Source organism: Penaeus monodon, chromosome 34 (assembly GCF_015228065.2).
Source record: "Penaeus monodon isolate SGIC_2016 chromosome 34, NSTDA_Pmon_1, whole genome shotgun sequence".
NCBI classification, from domain to species: Eukaryota; Metazoa; Arthropoda; class Malacostraca; order Decapoda; family Penaeidae; genus Penaeus; species Penaeus monodon.
Window position 1 is genome coordinate 14,109,340 of NC_051419.1, and position 204 is coordinate 14,109,543.

Sequence of the window (204 nt, forward strand, 5' to 3'; positions counted from 1 at the left end):
TTTATCCAATATTTATGTGCCAGGAAATAGCAAGAGGCAGTAGATAAGGAAGGCGAAGCCGTCAGCTGTTTTACTGAGAATCTCGTCACGTGTTTTTTCTCAAACATTAGAACGAACTAAGCTTATCAATATGCTTATCATATTTTCTGGCTGTATCACTGGAACTGCCATTATAATGTCATAGTTAAGTAGCTGTATTCTATC